A 19,708-nucleotide genomic window follows, 5' to 3' on the forward strand; every position below is an offset into this window, starting at 1 on the left:
ACTGTGAAAAATACAGTTCTTGATAAGCAAACCTAATGTGTCTGAAATAGAGTTAGCTTTAGCTTACCTTATTAGGAGTTATCAAATCAAAGTGTTCCCACACAGGGGAAACCCTCCTCTTCCTAGCTGGCTCCATCTTATCACCTATCCTTCTCTCCTCACTCTCCTAACTCTCCAAACTATCTCTCTCTCTCTAAACTCTCCAAACTATATAAACGCTATCCAAACTATCTCTCTCTCTCTAAACTCTCCAAACTATCTCTCTCTCTCTAAACTCTCCAAACTATCCAAACTCTCAACTGACCGCAACTCTCCACCAACAACCCACATTTTGAATGGAGCCTGAGGGGTTTATATTGCTGTCAAACCTCCCGGCAAAATCTGAACCACTTCCCGAAGCAGTCACGTGGTACAGCCGGGCAGCGAGGCTTCGGACGTCATCATTTTTGGCTCCTCCCCTAAATGAAGCAAGCCTCGATACGCGCTTCGAGGAAACGCCCCCTCCATTACTCGACACACGCTTCGAAGGGTCGGCACATCTCGTAACATCACTAGTGGGAGGTAACATGTACCCTTTACATCTGTAAACACATGTAGTTTAACTTTCTCTAGATTCATTGGGATTACTGGCCGCTGCCACCCCTGTGTTTGTTTTGGTGAAGAAATGTTAAGAGCAGCATGTAAAGCCATTTTGTTTTCAGAGGGAGGAGTTAGCCAACCCTAGTTATGTTATATTGATTTCTATTTGTTTGACATGACCTGATTTGTCCCACCCTCTCCCACATTGTTTGAGAACCTGCGTTTGAAGTATAGTTTAAAATAAATCCTGTTAAATTGTTACTTCTTTCTACTTTTGACTCTTGCCCATTCTTTTGTGTGTTCGTCCCAACTTATCCATAGAATAAAGAACAAGGAGAATAATGTCGACGTGTAATGTCAACCAAAATAAAAACAACAATATTTTGAAATGAAACGGTGTAAGTTTAACGAAATGAACAAAATAAAATGTAAATTGACAATAGAAACATTTAGTTAGTTGCAATCTGCAGCCTCACCACTAGAATGTGTATTTGTCTTTTTAACTTAAACTTGTTATTCTTGAACACACTACAGAGGGACCAGATGCAGTACCTGGGGAGGAGGACGTGTACAGAACACGATGGACTCTTGATGGTATGTTTGACTGAAGGCTTCCTTTCTTGACATTGAATGTGATGTATTTTGAGATACACTTACAGTAAAAGGGCAATGTGTAAGATACATAGACTATAAATAAGAAGGGGACATAGTCACCTCGACGTCACCCGTTGTTTTGTGGAATGTCCGTTTTTTTGACCAATGTCAGCTGGGATTGGCTCCAGCGCCCGCGGCCCTGAATAGGATAAGCGCTTTGGATAATGGAATGGATGTAAATGTAACAACTTGACTGGTATTTCTACTTTTCATTTACCTGATGACTGTAAATTTAGATTGTTTGGACTCAGCAGTAAAGGTGGATTGCATGTGGCCAGGTATTTAACATTGCACCTTTTTTAAAGCTTTTGCTGCGATGCACCGGCCAATCAACTCTGTGCAAGCGTGAATTCCTAGCTCACATTGGGACATGAAACAGTTTGCGTTGGGATCGTAGTCAAAAGGACAAAAAAGATTGTCGCCACAATAACTTTCTAGATTTGTAAAATCCTTCATACCAGTCCAAGCTGTGTGCAGTTACAATAACAATAACACAGTGCTTCTAACATGGTGCTGTTTATTGGGCTGGTAATTCTGAACACTGCGCCAAAGCAGGAGACTGATGCCAGATACAATGTTGCCTGTGTACATTTTTCAGACATGAGAAACACAAGTACTCCGTGGTGCACGTTAATACACAGAAGTGTATCCAGAAAGGGCCTCTCTTTTCTGGGAAAAGTTCTTTTTTATTGCTCTCTTTTCGGAAACAAGAAAACCCCAAAGCTGGTCGAAAGGATCATGTCCGTCCTCAGGGGGGGTTGTCCAGTGGCATTTTGGGTAAATGTAGGTACAAGCAGCAGTAGATAAGGGAGGTTGATGGCAAGACGGAGACAACAAGCACTCAAATTCTCCTGGATTGCACTGAATGTTCCAGATTGATTATGCTCCACATAACAGTTGAGCGTATCTGAGGGGGGATCTTCTCCTTTTTATCTCTTTCCTGCATCTAAAACAAAAGCTGATGTCTGTTTCAGCTAACGGCTCTAGCGTTCTCGCTGGTGGAATGTGAAGCCTCTGGAGTGCTGGAAGCCTGTAAACACAATACCAGTTAATTGGCTTTGTGCTCTTATGCTGTTTGCGAAGGCTATTTTTGCCTCTCTTCGTGGTTCTGTATGGGACTCTGTGGGTGAGAGTGTGGTTGTGTTCCCAAGTATACATGAAAGTGTGCTGACGATCAGCTCACTTTCCCTTCATCTTCCTCTCCCACTCTCTTTTTTTTCCTTTTCTTTTTGTGTCGTCTGAGCGCACGCTGTCAATACAAGACAAATATGTTTTGCTGTTACTCCCGCGTCAGTGCCAAGGCTGACAATAAACCGTTACACGATAATGAAATCTGATCACGTTCATTACTCATGTTGCTTTTGTTCATCACGGTCTGTGGGCTGAGGCACAACATTGTCCTCCAAGTGGACTCACAAACAAAACACCCAACAACAAAGAGCTGAATGTTCTGTCTCAAGGAACTAATCGAATTAAAGATCACTTTACAAAAATCAGTGAAACATTTTGGAACATTTTAGCATCAAATGCACGGTAGATTTAATTGTCCTAAAATAACAGATGTTATTCTTTGAATTGCCCTCTCTCCACAGCCATCGTTTCTAGTCATTGCGCTTCTCATGCAGACACATTCTCGTGCACTGCAGACGGCTTTCCCTGTTGTTGCTTACGTGCAATTCTCCCATAATGCACTTTTAGACCTTTTCCTCAGTGCATCCATCCAGAGGGAGAGAGTGTATGTATGGACGACACAAAAACTTTCTTTGATCATGAATCCGAATGTAACATTGTCACCAGGTGGCGACCCTCGCTTCTGCCGAGTGAAGCTGATGTGGAAGTGTCTTAAAACTTGCATTTTCTCTACTGACCAGCAGGGGGTGAGTCCTCTGGTTGCAAAAATAAGACCGATTGTATAGAAGTCGATGAGAAAATGACATATCGTAGCTTCTTCAGTTCTTATGGTTAACAAACGTGACTTATGTAACCGTGGTCACGGCCAAATCGTTAATCCCGACTTCCCTAATTGCGATGTTAATTGTTGATGTAATAAAAGATTGACACTTGATACGCCACAAAAAATGCTGCGATACTATGCTGTATCAATGTTTTTCCTCCCACCCCAGGTGTGGACGTAGCCTGAGTTAGGTTGAAGTGAGCTCTCCTTCCAGGCAATTTTTGCATGAGGATTGAAGTGGAAGCAATGTATTTAGTCTTATTCAGCCAAAAACACTCAACCCACTGATGGGCAGGAGACAAGTGCCGAGGTTTCTTTGCACATTTAAACTGCAGCTAAGTTTTAAATTCTTCCTTTTCAAATCTACAGGGAGTGAATGTTTGACTGAGAAGAGAGTATCACTTTAAGATTTAGTTTGTTTCGTTGTTCTTTGTATCTCTGAAACGGGATTGATAGAGCTCAGTAGATGTTATTGGTGCTTTGACTGCTCCTCAAAATGCCGTTTTTAATTTGCATCCCACCATGAAAACAACTCATTTTACCTACAGCACAGGCTCTGTGTCACACATGATCGATGCTATTTGGACCCAGTGTGTTAAAGTCTCTTTTTTATTAGCTAGCCAGGTTAGTTGCTGCATTTGGCAAATAAATCTGATTTATCACATATGGTGGAGAACACAAGAATACAAATCTGCTTCACTGTAAATTCTGCTTTTATAGTGTCTGGAGACTTTCTCACAGATATAGTGAGTCTGTTGTCTTACTAATCATCATTACTAGAGCTGCATGATGAATCTGAATTTTATCGAAATCAAATTATTGTAACGCAATTTTCAAATCGCAGGAGGAGCAATATTTGTTAAAGGGCGAGGTGTGTGTCCAATGAAATGAAATATAGTGGTGCTGCAGAGAAAAAAGGCCCAAAAAACACACAAAAAAGAATCCTTTTTGTTAATCGAACACCTGTTTGTGACTCACAGCAGCTGGTGTTGAAGTGCAATCAATCGCTCGTATTTTCTCTGCAGCAACGCCATCCACTAGTCTTTATGAGCTCTTGACTTAACAATGTAGAACAGATTATGAAGCACCGCGGCACTGCTTTCTTTAGGGAGTATTAATTATGGATAGTGGTTTTATATACTATTGGACGTATGTATGTGCCTGAAGTCTACTATTGTTCTAGAATTCTGCAGAGTGTATGAGCAGTCCCCATACAACGGAGCTGCATTGGCAGTTATGTTTCAAGGAACGTATTTTCCAGCGAATTACGTTTGTTGTCGACGTATCACAAATACATAAAAGTCTGTGTAGGCCGGAGGTCGGGGTTGATGGGGGACAAACAAACAGGACTTTCACCCAGGAGACAGCTGTTTGTGTCCTGTGAAACCAACCGTAACGCAGTAGTTCTGTTGCCTTTTGGTTTAGTTTCATTTCACAGCGTGAACCACGTGTTTAAAATTGCGACTGTAGTCTGGGGGAAGGTGTGTTCCCCTCTAAAGCATAATTGAGGAGTCAGTTTAGTTGTATGGGAATGCCATTTTTTGGGGACAGGGTTGGAAAGTGAGAAGTGTTCTGTTGGAGCGGAGACAGTTTGCTTGAGTTTTTCTGCTGTAGAAAAAAGAATCACTTTTAATGTCACTATTCTCTGATGCCGAAACAATCAGTACATTGTCAAACGTTTTCATAACTGACTAATCACCATTTAGGATGGACACATGAATCATTTTTGAGGATTTTCTGTTATTTTCAGTCTAAGAATTAGATTGTTTGTGACACAAAGCAAGAAATTTAATCTTTAGTCACCTCAGACTGGGAAATTGTGATGGCCATATTCCACTTTTGTTTTGAACTATGAATAGATCGATTGTTGAAACAATTGAAAAATGAATTCAGAATGAAAATAGCTGTTAGTTGCAGCCATGTTTAAAAGCAAACATAAAACCTTTGGCTCACAGAATCCTCTTCAAAACACAAAACAATGCAGTAAAACCACTGCTCGTGTGAGTTGCCGTCAGGTCTCATTCATTTATTCTCATTACACCAAGTGTGTTTAGTTATTTTGACAATGATGTATCGACGTTTAACTGCCACCTTTAACATATTTATTCCACCGGGGGACGTTTTCCAAGGCGCGCATGTTCTTTGTCATCTCCGGACTGTTTCACATCCACCCTACCTACCTCACATCGGCTTACCTCGCCGGTACAAGCGGCCTCTGTGGTAGCTGCCGAGGGAGAGGATGACCTTGATGTGTCTCCTTGCATTACTCTTCCTCTGCATTACCAGCAGAGCGTGGAATAACTGCACTAGCGAATCAGCACACACCTGTTTTACAAGTCCTAGCGCCAGCGGAGATAAGTGGAATCAATACCCCGGCTCCTCAGCAATCTCTCCGTCCCACCGCCGTCCGCTGACTTTACGGCGCAGGGCCGATTATGAAGCACGGTGCAGATCTGCTTACTCTAAAAAATTGGTAATTATGGGTGGCTGCGGTATCGGTGGAGTGCAGATACTGTAAGCCGTTAGCCATCTTTTGAAAATGTTACGGTAAGCAGAGGGGAAGCACCAGGCCTCATGATCAATGCGCATCATAAAAGCTGCTAATAGCAGGGAAGCACTAACCGCCTCAGACCAACTTCATCCTCGTTCTGTAGAGCCTGGAATCTATATCACATCATTAAGGGACAAAACCACGAGATTCATACATGTTTTGCTACTTCTATATTGCTTTTCAAGGCACTCTAGCACTTAACCTCACGTAAGATGATGTATAATGGATCACTGACCTACTGTACTCTGCCAACGTTTCAAAGTTTTGCCCAAAACATATGTAACTAGAGAGAAAGTAAAATGTTGAATCAGTGCTCTAATCCTTTATGGAATGTATAATATTCCATGATGGAATAGTGCTGTTCCGGAGCAGGTCGTGCTCGCAGCGCTTTCTAGAACTGCTCATCACTCGTTGACTCCAGGAAAGTGAAGAAGAGTTTGGTTGTAACTTTAGTGTACGCAGCATCCAGCAGCATTCAACAGTATCCAGTGCTGGAGACTTTACAAGTGACCGTAATAAACACTTTAAAATTCGATTTGATTGGCCAGAGAAAACGTGACGCATCTACACAAATCCAATTTCAAACCACCTCCAAATGACGTTTGGATCCGATCTGCAAAAATTTTTTTTTTTGCTGTCCAGACCTCCTAAAGTCAGTCTGGATACAATGTGGATGAACCATAAAACTGATCCGGGGCTGCTGTCTGAACAAGGTCTCAGTCACTCTAGAAAATGATGTCAAAAAGTAGTAAGTGAGAAATGTCAGCCGAGGGAAGTGAATCGCTGATCCACAATCATATCAACAGCATGCAGTGATATCATGGTCTATAGGGCAGCTCTATGTACTTAATGGATCACTCTTGGTTCAGATCGTATCACGGTTCAGAGTGACGGATCAGATAAGCAGGAAATAAGGAGCAAATATAACTTTTAGAGATGCCATGATCACGGGTCTGATCCTGGATTCGCCATATCGGCCTCTTCAGATCTGTTTGTTGTTTTGTTTTACTTTTCATAGCAGCTGATATTAAGGTTCCAGACTACTTTTAGAAATGTCATCATTTTACTTTGTTACAGTCATCAAGAGTAGTTCTGTGCAATAAAACACACAATTCAAATGATTAGGAAATACAAGATTGTATTGTTATATCTAATAACGATGTGAACAATGTGAACCGTGGATAAATTACACAGTTTAAGCATCAAGCGTCAACAACAAATCTGGGTTGAAATCAACAGGAAGAGAGCTGGTAACGATGGCAGCACCGCCAACGGTGAACGAATGGAAGTTCCATTGAGTTCCATTATGATGCGTTCAGGAGATGTTTTCACAGCAAGATCAATAGATATTAGAGATAAACTATGACCTGTGTAACTTCCTTACAGTAACTATAAGCAGCTTATAATACATCATTAAAACTATAATCGTATTTTTTTTAAATGAATAAAATACAATCTTTTCTTTCCTTATCATTTGAATTGTGTTTTTATGCAAATAATGGATGACTATAACAAAGTAAAAGGCTACCATTTACAACTCTTGATGGTTTGTTGACTTCAGAGTGAAATTATGTTTCAGATCCTTGTAGACCAGCTGCTCTAACCAAACAACAAAGTGATCTGAATCTGCCAATATGGATCATCAGTGATCGGAAATTAGCATCAGCGGCAAAAGAAAACCGTAATCAGGGATCTCTACAAGTTCTATTTGCTCTCTTTTTTCTTTTGTGCTGATCCGACCTGTGATCCGTGACTCAAATCGATGATTAGATCCGAACCGTGACTTTCATGATCTGTTGCTTAATGTCCTCACAACAACTCCGACAAGAAAGGGAAAAGAAGTAAGAGACTTGGATCTTTGCAGAGTGATGGAGATAGTCTGTTTTCTGTTGCCAGAGTGCCAAAGCAAAGCACTTGTTGGGAGACGGAGACACAAGAAGCAGCCTAATGAGACAACTAACGGCAGCTGAACCCCATCAGGGCACCTCTTGCAGCGAATATTCCTCCTTTGGTTGTGTCAGTAGGCAGCACTAGTTCTCACAGATGAAAGAGTCGGAGCTTAGGTGCCGCTGAAGCACTTCCTAAAGAGCCTCTTTGTTTTATAAGTTGGCTGCAACTTCCAAACAGGAAAACCGAGACCGTCCCTCAACTGAAGCTGGGTCCTTCACCATCCTTTGCACCGCTGGTGAGCTCCTGTGAAACGCTGCTGGGTGTCTGCGAACAGTCAAGATACAAACTGCTCTTGCAATTCTGGACGTTTCTCTGAAGAGCAGACACCGTTGTCGGCTCGTTTTGATGATTGTTAACAATTACTCTGTCTCGCTGCGGTGATGTCTGATCAGTCCATCGGACGCGTTGAGTTCACAAAACACATAGCTGCTCTCAAACTGACTCGGCCACACTTGGCTGGCAGTTTGCTGAAGATAAAAAAAAAATGCTGTAAATCACCTGGTGTGACTGGATACACTGACAAGTGGCATCGACTGAACAGACTGTGAAGGAAGACCCATTTCTCTGTGCAGATAAAGAGTCAAACCACCAGCTACATTCAGAAGAACACATCACTTATGAATGTTGTATGCTGCCTCTCGTGTTACATTCAGCTCCTCCAGCATGGCGTGTCTCTCACACCCCGTGTTGTTTCTCTTAATCCCTCTCAGGACAACATTCGTATTACTGGAGCTGGTCTGCCGGTTTGGTCTTTTATTTAATCTCAGGACCCTGGACCTGTGATCTCAGTTCAACACGCAGGTAAACGTCTGTTGGATTTACTTAAACTTCAACATGTGGGGCCGCGCAATATATCGATATTCTATTGCTGTTTATTTATCAAAAATCTCATTGTGTAAATATGGTCATCCCTACAACATCGCTCTTGGTTACTTGCTCTAAAATGTTGTGATATTTAGTTTTCTCTATGGCCCAGCCCTATCTGCATCTGGGGTTTCACTCAAACTCTGACATTTCACTTACAAGAGCCTTCTAGCCAGTACCAGGGACAGCCGGCACCACTCTTTACATGAAATGAAACCCTGCACGGAAATTGTGGCAGTGTTGCACCAAAAGACCAAGAAAAGTAGATTCATGGCTTTAGGCACAGTTTCTGTGTGGAAAATCCTCTTAAGACCAGCCGCAACTGGCATTTTGACACAAGGAGCCGCTTGAGGCGAGTGTGACTGTGGTTTTACCTGTGCTAGACCCCGTGATGACATCCGTGTTTTACATATCATGATGTCTACCTTATATATGGGGTGGGACAAAATATCCAGATGGGAAAATATAAACACGTAGGCACTCTGAACGTGTTCGGATGTCTGAAAAGAAACTAGTCGAAGCGTCCTTAGCTTGGAGGTGGAGTGGCTGCTCCGAGCCCAGAACCTTGGGGGTCGACTCCAAGCCCCATAAACAACACATCACGACCCTTTGCTTTTTCACAGTGACGGCCCTGAGGCTTTCAACTAAAATATGGCCGTTTGTTTTATCGCAGTGATGGATTAGCACCACACACCTGTGGTTAAACATGCGGCTGAGAGCAACAACGGCGCGCATAGTGTGTTGGTCCCCAGGGCCGGCGCTGACCTAAACCCTACCAAGGGGCCCTCTCTGACCCGTGAGCCATGGGAACCCTTTGCAGAAAGTGTACAATATGTCGCCATTTCCTCCGGGACCGAGTTCGTGCAAGGCGTACACTATAAAACGCAGATCGGCAGAGATCTTTTCCAGACGTGGTTTGTGTGTGAGTAATTGCAGAATTGCGGCAGTGTATGGTTGATTGCGTGCAGCGTAATGTCTCAGGGAGACATCAATTATTGTTTCAATGTATGTTTTAAATCTCACTTACTTTTCACGACTGAATTTTATTTCTTACACTGTTTCTTTAATTGTTTTTTAAATCTCCTTTTCTTTTGCCTTATGTTTTGATGCTTTTAATGGTTTCATGTGAAGCACTTTGAATTACCTTGTTGTTGAAATGTGCTATACAAATAAACTTGCCTTGCCTTGCCTTGCCTTGCAGTGCTTCCATTACAATCCTTCTCCTTTAAAACAGCTTGTTTGATGTTTTGGTCTAAGAACAGAACAGAATGACGATTAATTAAACATTTATTTAATTAATACGTTCTAGAAAGTGTTAATATAAGATGAGTATTAGCATTCAAAATGTATAAGTAATTGTCGAAAAAATATAAAATGTATAAAATGATAGAATATAACAGTGAGCTTTGGCTCTGCTGGATGTGGATCAACTCTGTCTGTGCTGCTGTAAACCTGTAAATAATAGACAATACTATTTTTAATGATATCAGCTGCATCAGGCCCATTCAAACTGGCGCCGCCAGATTCCCCTTTACACATTACACTATTTATACTACGGCTCTGCTGAATAGGCTACTTGATGTTTTTATTAACTAAAAGACACGCATCCATCCACATCGCTCTGCAGTATGCCCAGCTCACTGACATTTCTGCCGTCAATCCATCGCTTTCCATCTTGCATCAGTCCAGAGTTGTAACTAAACCTTCACTGAGAGTCGAGATAATCACCGTCTTGTTTCAAGTTGAAAACACCGGCTTAACACCTGGGGGAGTCGTGGCCCTTGTGTAATTTACAGGGGCCTACGCAACGTGTGCAATGCGTGTACAGGGCTGCCCGGTCTGTGTCAAGCTATTTTGTGGCACATAGGCGTTCTTGGGTGTCTCAGGTTGCAGCAGGGCCCTAAGTAGCAATTTTAACTCCATTACTGTTTGCCCGTTTGTTATACATTAGAATAATGGCACACATAGACAAGTTGCAGTCAGTGTGTGTTTATGTATTGAAGAAGCACTACACTGTAAGAAACCTACCGTGAAATTCACAGTTATTAACTGGCAGCAATTGACAAGTTACTTACTGTCAAAAAAAAACACAGTAACGAACTGGCAGCAATTGACAAGTAGCTTACTGTAAAAATAATCAAAGTAACTAACTGGCAGCAATTGACAAGTAACTTACTGTAAAAATAATCAAAGTAACTAACTGGCAGCAATTGACAAGTAACTTACTGTAAAAATAATCAAAGTAACTAACTGGCAGCAATTGACAAGTAACTTACTGTAAAAATAATCAAAGTAACTAACTGGCAGCAATTGACAAGTAACTTACTGTAAAAATAATCAAAGTAACTAACTGGCAGCAATTGACAAGTAACTTACTGTAAAAATAATCACAGTAACTAACTGGCAGAAATTGACAAGTAACTTACTGTAAAAATAGGGTTAGGGTTTTCACAGTAAAACTTTGACTACAGTAATATTTGGTTGAATTCACAGTATTTTACTGGGAAATAGTATACAGTAAGTTACTGCTCACATACACAGTAAATTACTGTGGATTTCACAGCCGTTTTTTACAGTGTAAATAAAGACCCTATATATTTAGTTGTACATTGTTTCATCTTAGTTGTCAAATGCTGAGAAACTGACACCACAACACATTGTTTCTTCTTCAATCACACAGATACCATATGTATTGGTATCTAAAGCATCCCCTGCTTTATGGTCTGTTTGACTCTAAACTGACCATAATGTACTAAATGAACATCATGCTGTATTGAAGAAGACTTGAAACTAGAGATTGAGACCATAAACTCATGTTTACAAAGTTTACTGAGGGAATAAATCAAGAGAGAAGTAGAGTCATTTTCTCACAGACTTCTATACAATCGGAGGAGTCGCCCCCTGGTGGACATTAGAGAGAATGCAAGTTTAAGGCACTTCAGCTTCGGCCTTACTTTTTAGAACCGGAGGTTTCCGCCTGGTTCCACAGATGTGCAGTCGATTTCTACGATACCACTTGTAGCGTAGCGGCCAGGTGGACAAGTCCGGACAAAGTGGAAAGATGCAGTATCGGCACAGAGCCTACGCCACCCGCCAGCCTGCGTGCACCCTCTGGTGACAGAATTCCTAAATATGATGCATACTTTGCGTACTCGCGGATGCGGAAAGTGTAATTTGGGCTTCAGTCATGGAAGAAAAGGTAGTTGACGAACATATTTAGTCATAATTCCAAAAGATTTTCACACGACTGAACAAACGGCAAAATATGCTGAAGAAAAGCAATTATTTGAGAAACTGCACATGTCAGAGTGATGTCTGGATCAGACAGTTATGAAAAAGAGTAAGAGAGGACTTCTTACTTTGAAGGCTATTTTAGGAGTGGCAGGCGTTCTTTGTCAAATGTAGCACCGAGGAACATGTGTGTTTGCCTGCAAATAATTAAAATCATTTCTCACTTTTCCTTCATGGGCACCTTTATCCCTCAAATACAGCAAAGTGACCAAATGAAGGTATATCAGAATACATTCCGTGAGCTTTTAGTGAGCATTTGTGAGTGTAATTGCAGGATATATCACCATCTTTTTAATCTATCTCTTTTTACCTTTCCTTTCTTATGTACTCCCTCAGTCCCCTCTTCAATTCCACCTAAACTCCGTGGCTCTCCCCCCCCCCCCCCGTCGCTCCTTTCTCTGTCAAAGTTAATTGTATTCTGCGTTTTTTGTGAGGGGAAATTTCCTGTTTTCCCTTCACGTCGCCTGTTTGATTGAATCGAGAGGACTTCTCATCGTCTGCCGCCGTGGGGCTGAACAGGGAACGGGGGTGCCAGGGATAAGGATGGCAAGCCAGAGGGTGACTCAGTCTTCCACATTCCTTCACACACACACACACACACACACACACACACTGGAGATGACACTGATACAAGTCGTTTGACACTTTCAGACATGCCTCAGCAGACCTGGACACATTATGTAGTGTGTTAGGAAATGAAAGTGGACTCGCTGTTTCATCACTTTTTGACTCAAGAACCTTTTCTTTTGATGAACGTATGCGATGTGATACACAGCTCTGTGAAACAATACCACACACACACACATACACACACACACACACTTTAATCTGTTCTGCCAAATGTTGTTTCCTTCCCCGCGGTGCTGAGCCGGTGTTTCTATTTATGGAGGAGTGTTGAGCTGATGTGAGATGATCGGAAAGCGCCTCGCTCCCATTGCGATTCTCCTTGAGGTGGTGCGCGTTTGCAAACGGGTGTGTCCATGTGGCCGTCCGTCGGCATGACTACGAGAATGTCCGAGTGTGTGGACGTGCGTACGTGCAGGCGCTCTGGTCTGTCAAGGTGTTTGTGTGCGTTGTGTGTGTGTGTGTGTGTGTGTGCTTGCATTGCGGGTGATGGGGATATAAACAGGAGCCAGCTTACAGATAGCAGATGTGCCTTCAATAATGACCAAATGGAGATGCAGGGAAGCACCACCAGGCAGACTAATCAACGCCTTGAATTGCACAATTTTTCTGGCAAAGGGGTGTGTGAGTGTGAGTGTGTGTGTGTGTGTGTGTCTGTCTGTCTTTTTGTCTGTGTGTCCAGCAGTGAACCAGTCTTGAATGAAGAGTTATTTTGTGCTAATAAGTAGGTGTGGGCATTCTGACACAAACTTTCACTAACTCTGTCATGCACATACACACACACACACACACACACACACACACACACACACACACACACACACACACACACACACACACACACACACACAGCCACCAGCCTCTGAACAACATTTGCACTGTTTGTATTTGCAGTCTTCCTACTTTGTATTGCTACTGCAGTAATTTCACTCTGGATAAATGATCGTATCGTCCCGACCTGTGAGAGGCAACAATGTGCCGAAAGACATGCAGTCTGTTGGAGATCTAAAAGACGAAGTAGCTCTCTTATTCGCTGACCGACATCCGATCAGGGACGAGGAATCATTTGAGTCTCACCTTAACATTGTTGTGTCGTCTCTGTTGTCGTTGTGGCTCCTGAACTGTGGTTGTGTTTTGGGTTTCCTGAAATGTTGTCATTTGCTTGAATATAAAATATTGTATTTGTATAAAATGAATACAATTAGCTATAATGCAACCCCTTACGACATTAAATCTAACATGATACTGCATTACTCACAATAATCTAATATTAATAATATGAATATGTATAAACTATAAAAAGCCCCATTGGCTGTACAATGAATACTTTTACTTTTGTATTTTAAAAAGGCTACATTTTCTTATTTACAGACTTTTTCTTTCGTAAGATTTTGAATGCAGGACTTTTACTTGTTACATAGTGTTGATTGTGGTATTAGTACTTTTACAGATATTTGTGGTCTTCCTATTCTTTCTAACTTGTTTGTTCAGCAAGCAGATAAATATGACTCCATCACTATTGGCATTCTTTTTGAATGTAAAGTGTCTCATTGTATACTTTTCTTGCATAAATTGGTGCCTTTGCCAAGATAAAAATCCTTGCCAGAATGCACAATTTCTTCACTGATGAGTTTGCATGCCTAACAATGAGAAGAAGCCTCTTAGGCTGCTGAAATATGCTCCGTCTAATCAGAGCCTAATGGTTTAAGAAGGATTCCGCAAAACTGCAATGTCCCCAATTTGAATCCAGCAGTCAAAACAGGGAAACATTAAGTAAAAGTAAAGTGTCTGGTTTATAAGAAGGAAGAGGAAATACACACAAACACGTACACACACAGTCTGCACACGTCCCTACCGCCAGTATCTAAATTTAAGTCATCAGTACTCGCCTCCTGCCAGCGGAAAATTAACACACCGCCACACAGGTTTCTGTAAACCTGCAACAGCCTTGTGATGGAAATCACACTCTCAGGGAAAAACACTAATTAATGGTAAACAAAGTTCCAGCTATGAAAACGAATGAAGATATTGACATGTCGCTGGGTGCCAAGAAGGAGGCCAGGGCGGGGAACATGCTCTGGGTAGAGAGGGGGGTGAGAAAGAGACGCAGACTCTCTCTTACTCAAAAGTAAGAGAGAGAAATATAAGAAACTAGAAAAGAAGAAGGAAGTGAGTAGGTGTAGGGATGGAAAGTGGAAGTGGTGATTCAAGAGGAGAAGAAAGGAATCAAATGAGCCACAGAAAAGGAGAAGAGAAGGAAAAGTGATGGAGGGAGAAAAGATGAGCGAGCGGTATTTCGGGAGGTGTGAGAGAAGAACACATCATCCCGGGGGGCTCTGTGTCTTTCCAGCCCTTTAATGTCTTTAATTAAAGCCAACAGTATTATCTCCGCACTCCCTCGGAGTGCCATTAGCAAAGCAACACTCAGCCACGCAGCCAGCCGATTGAGATGGGGAAGGGAGCAGGGTAAAGCACCTAATGCTGGGAGGAAGCAGCGGGAGAGGGACGGACAGATGGGGTGAGGGGAGCTATCGGGGGCAAAGGAACGCTGGAGGTTCAGGACGGACGGGGTGAGAGGAGTTATTAAGGGCGAAAGAGCGCTGCAGGCCGGGGATGGACAGAGGGACACATGGGATGAGGATGATGGAGCAGGAGGAGTGGACGGATGGAAAGGATGGGGGGGGGGGGTTTGTGAGAGCTCGACTTCAAAAGGCCAAAGCTGGAGAGGAGACAGGCTGCCGTGGAGAAAGAATTACGGAGCTGGAGAATAGGGGCTACAGGGACATGATTGTCAAACAACATTTTGAGTTGAAGCTACTCAAACCCCAGGTTGCACGTGACTACAGTTCTTTCCGTGGAATTGATGTGCAGGTTTTAAGCAAATTTGTGAAACTAGTGCTCCCAGTGTTGCTGCTGGCAGTATTACCAGGGACGTGCCCGTTTGGAAAGCATGCCTGCTCAGAGTGGGCCGATTGCTTGGAATGTTGGTTGAGGTTAGACATTGACCTTGAATAATTAAGGTTGGGCACTGACCTCAAATAGTTAAGGTTGGACATTGACCCCAAATAGTTAAGGTTGGGCACTGACCTCAAATAGTTAAGGTTGGACATTGACCCCAAATAGTTAAGGTTGGGCACTGACCTCAAATAGTTAAGGTTGGACATTGACCCCAAATAGTTAAGGTTGGGCACTGACCTCAAATAGTTAAGGTTGGACATTGACCTCAAATAGTTAAGGGTGGGCATTGACCTCAAATAGTTAAGGTTGGGCACTGACCTCAAATAGTTAAGGTTGGACATTGACCCCAAATAGTTAAGGTTGGGCACTGACCTCAAATAGTTAAGGTTGGACATTGACCCCAAATAGTTAAGGTTGGGCACTGACCTCAAATAGTTAAGGTTGGACATTGACCTCAAATAGTTAAGGGTGGGCATTGACCTCAAATAGTTAAGGTTGGGCACTGACCTGAAATAGTTAAGGTTAGACATTGACCCCAAATAGTTAAGGTTGGGCACTGACCTGAAATAGTTAAGGTTGGACATTGACCCCAAATAGTTAAGGTTGGGCACTGACCTCAAATAGTTAAGGTTGGACATTGACCTCAAATAGTTAAGGGTGGGCATTGACCTCAAATAGTTAAGGTTGGGCACTGACCCCAAATAGTTAAGGTTGGGCACTGACCTGAAATAGTTAAGGTTGGACATTGACCCCAAATAGTTAAGGTTGGAAACTGACCTCAAATAGTTAAGGTTGGACATTGACCCCAAATAGTTAAGGTTGGGCACTGACCTGAAATAGTTAAGGTTGGACATTGACCCCAAATAGTTAAGGTTGGGCACTGACCCCAAATAGTTAAGGTTGGACATTGACCTTAAATGGTTAAGGTTGGCCTTAGTTGTCGGGCAGTGAGTCTCACGGGAAGTTTTTGTCTTGGGTCTATCTAGGGTTACCATGCTGACATGACCTGTTCTTGAGAATTAAGTTGATCAATATTGAACGTGACGCATGTCCAAATTGCACCAACGTCGTCACTGGTTGTCCATGGTTCCCAGCAATACACCCGCCAAGTGTGAACATGCAAAGGACACACACAGAGACACATTCCTTGCTTTTTGACACTCTGAAATATGAATCATTTAGAGCTGAAATTATTACTTTATTGATGTATATTCATTTTAAAATCTATTTGCCAACTATGTCGATACTTGAATTTTTCAAGTTCTTTTCCTAGCAAAATTGCTGAAAATTCCACTTGTGCAGCTTCTCAAGGTTGACGGTCTGCACTCTGTTTTTAATCCTTGTAAACTGTATTGTAACAGTATACGTTGGCGTTACATTGCTGCTTCCCCGGCCATTGTTTTGAAACTGTGATGGTGAGTGGCACCCTGATACAAATGTCATTCCCCGCATAATAGGAAACAGAAGCAGATCACAGCTACATTGATGCATTTGAAGCTATAAATGTACAATGTTTTTGCAATATTTACAACCTCTTAGGTGTTTTTAGTAAGTAATTGAAAATATGCAAAGAACAGATGGAGGGAAATGAGCTTTTTGCCCTCTTGGATTGTTTCTCTTCATTCATTTTTAGAGCCCTGAAGAGGTAAAACTGTCAGTGTTGCACAAGAAAAGAAGCAAAGGGAGAAAACATCTATAATAATGTGTAGCAGAAATATGTTTTTTTCTTTTTCTTCTCCACTGACATGTCAGTCATCTCATTAACCTTAACATTCCGGAAATGGGGATGAGAGAGAAAATGTGTTAAAGAGTGTTGGAGATTATATATAAGCATTTTATATTCAGTCTTGTGGAGGTGACACTAACTTGTTTCAATTTTGACAGTTTATGAATATGCACCACAATAATCCTATTTTTTAATCGGTTTGCTGTATTTCTCAGTCTCACTATTCTATTTAAGTGTAAAAGGGAAAGAAGCCATCTCACTACATGTCTTATCAGACACAGTAAAGCAAATCCATCACTACACACATTTTGCAATATTGCACCACACATACTGTTATCCTGATTACACTAACGATGTAGGTACAGCAGCTCGGAGCGCCTTCAGACACACGGTGTCAACTTTAATTTTGCGCTATATTAAACAGCTGTCGTATCAACATCTGCTCGCCATCAAAACGTTTGCTCGGGGAGATGGGAGGACGCGGAAGTGGAATAAAGCATCGCGAGAAAAGGCTTCAAGGGATCCAGCGTAAAGGAGTCACAAACAATGTGCAAGATGCAAAATCAAATCAATTTGTATATCATTACAGATGCATAGATGGTGAAATGAAGGAAAAACGACTGGTGGTTGAGAACGCATGCAGCTGCAAATAGAGAGTGAGTGGGTGAGTGGGTTTTAAAAGGCTTTCCGTCAGCTGCTAACTGCTGGAGGTGTTCCAGGTCTTCTTTAAGATACCACAGGAAATAATGCGCTGGGCAGAACACCACCACCCTCTTAAAGGCTGGCCTGAGGCATTACTGCAAAATATGATTTCTATGAAATACAGTGATACTCTGAAACTACTACTACTGAAAACCAGCACGGCCTTCACAATTTCAAATAGATACATGAAAAGAAAAAGATCCTCAACATTCGCCAACAAGCTTCTTCGATAAGTTCAGATTTCCAACAAGCAGCACTCAGAGCGCATGCGCTCTCTCCTCATTGGTCGCTTAGAAAACAACACTACATGGACACAGGCCCCAACAGTGTTTGCCTGTGGGGGAACCGGAGGGTGAGTGCCACGCATCCACGACGCCGTGAGCCGGGACGGCGTTATCGGTTGTTCTATGAGAGGAGCGTAGACGCTCACATGCACTAACATGCACTAAAAGGCACACGCAGAGTGACTTTGCTCAGGTAGACATTACTCCACTCTAGTTTGCAAAAGTAAACAGTTGTTTGATGCCATATCAACGCTCTCTGAGCCAGAAATCTCCACTTTCCAGTTTCATTCCTATCCACAGTATACTCTATTACATGTCTTTATTTTATTCGTAAAACCATCGTAAAAATGAATTTTCTATGGGTGTTCAGATTTTCGAGCAATACAAACAGATATCCCCTCTGTCACTCTTACATGTCGACAAAATGAAACAAACATGTAAACTTGGCTTCATCCAATGTTCACAATTCCACACTATTCCACATAGTTAATGAGATAATGCCCCATTTGAATATTGAAACACATGATTTCAGAAATTGTTTTAATGTACGTAATGAAGGGTGATATATTACCCTCGTGTCTCCCCTTAAGGGGGGATGGTGACAACATTCTTGCAAAAGCTCCTGCAGCAGGGCCTCGGGCCAAAGTTCTCCTGCCATAAGGTTCCATTAGTCCGTCAAATATATATTTTTCAAATAGATGTTTATGCTGTTTTAATATGTAGGATCCCTCAATTTTTAAATCATGTTTTATAATCTGAGCACAGCAGGCACATTGACACTTTGTGCAGGAACTCAGTTAGTTGTGAGTGAGGTAAGAAATAAAATGGAGACAGAGACAATGGCACACGGACAAATGGCATCCTATTGCCATTTAGCATCTGAGCAATGCATTCAAATACGACAGGTGTTTGCTTTTCGTGCATGGCCCACCGTTCAGCTTCAGGTTTGGTGCTCCAAGGGAAAGACTTTGGGCACCCCTGTCCAAATGTAGAGGAACCGCTCAAACTGAGAAGTTGTGCCGGCTCTGGGCGAGAAGAAAGAACAGAAGAGAAGCCTCCAATCTGTCCAATAGCACAGACTGGAGAATTGTGGCTGTATTGGTTTGGGTAAGAGGCCGGGGCTGGAGCAGTGCAACAAGCCAGAGGAAAGAACTGTGACCGGGGGTGAAAAGGGTGACGTGTGTTTCCTTTTCCATGAAGTGACCAAGATCAGAGAAGGACTCCGCTGGCTGGGCTCTAACAGTTTAATTAGCGCACATCAGTTTAATCACCAATTACTCACAGAGGGCGGTACCAGCCACTGTTTCTGAAAATCAAGCGGGGTGAGAGAGGTTGATTTTTATTTTTATTTTTTTTTCGCCACTTTAAAATCACAGTCAGATATAATTCTAATTACTTTGGCCTGATTAAGAAACAATGAAAGGACATTATTTTAATATCAGGGGGTCTGTGTCGGCCTCGGAAACAAAGATCTCACTCTTTTTGGTCTTATTCCTACGGTTACTTTAGTGTCAGTGTGATATGCAGGACCACTGTGCAGCTCACTGTTGACATCTGACACGAGAGATGCC

The sequence above is a fragment of the Melanostigma gelatinosum genome (assembly GCF_949748355.1).
Source record: "Melanostigma gelatinosum genome assembly, chromosome: 17".
Taxonomy (NCBI): domain Eukaryota; kingdom Metazoa; phylum Chordata; class Actinopteri; order Perciformes; family Zoarcidae; genus Melanostigma; species Melanostigma gelatinosum.